Genomic DNA, 876 nt, shown 5'->3' with positions numbered 1-876 from the left:
AACCAGGATTAGGCCATAGTTCAATTAGGACATTTAAGTAATTTTTATAAATGTGCCTTAGAAAAAAAACATTACTGGTGTGCATCTTGAGGCAAAACAAAGGTACTGATATATTTTAAGATCAGTCAGTGCAAGTTTCTTTAATTTGAAACAGCTCAGACTTATATTTTAGTCTGGGACTAGGTGTAAGCCTTGTCTATGAAACGGGGTAATGATCCTGGCTATTTTAGCTAGCACAGCATAATTTTGTTTAGTTAATGGTTGATTAAGTAGAAAACCCATTTATCTGAGAGAATCACTTTCCTTTAGTCACAAAAGGCATAGAAATAAATATTTAACAAGTTCATTCTTGTATGTTGTCACAAGACCACATCCTCTTTCTTAGCGGACAACAGACTAAATAATGGGCTTAACCATTTACGGTAGTTTCCTTTACTTTGTGGCTCCGGCAAGTGGCCCGGTAAATATTGTCACAGTGCGTGTGGAGAGATGAAGCGAGGACTCAAGTGCAGGATGAATGGTTCTTTCTTTTAATAATAAAATGAAACAAAAACAAACTAAAACAACCCCGAGGGGGAAAAACAGACAGGCAGGCTAGGAGCTGCACTACATGCAGACATAACACACACAATGAAAAACGACGGATCAGCACAGGATTACAGACACCAGGAGAATAAATAGGAAACCAAATGAGGAGGCTAGCGAGGGAGACACAGGTGGAGCAACTTAAACAATAATGAGGTAACAAGATGGGCGGGGCAAGACAATAGACAGGAGAGAGCACATGGCAACAAACAAACAACACAAGCTATGTGCTCACAGAATACAGTGTCATCTGGTGGCCATCCTGGGCACACCCGCTGAAGACTGTGACAG

The sequence above is a fragment of the Sinocyclocheilus anshuiensis genome, unplaced genomic scaffold, assembly GCF_001515605.1.
Source record: "Sinocyclocheilus anshuiensis isolate Anshui unplaced genomic scaffold, SAMN03320099.WGS_v1.1 scaffold1895, whole genome shotgun sequence".
In the NCBI taxonomy this organism is placed as follows: Eukaryota; Metazoa; Chordata; class Actinopteri; order Cypriniformes; family Cyprinidae; genus Sinocyclocheilus; species Sinocyclocheilus anshuiensis.
This window is presented reverse-complemented; position numbering follows the sequence as displayed.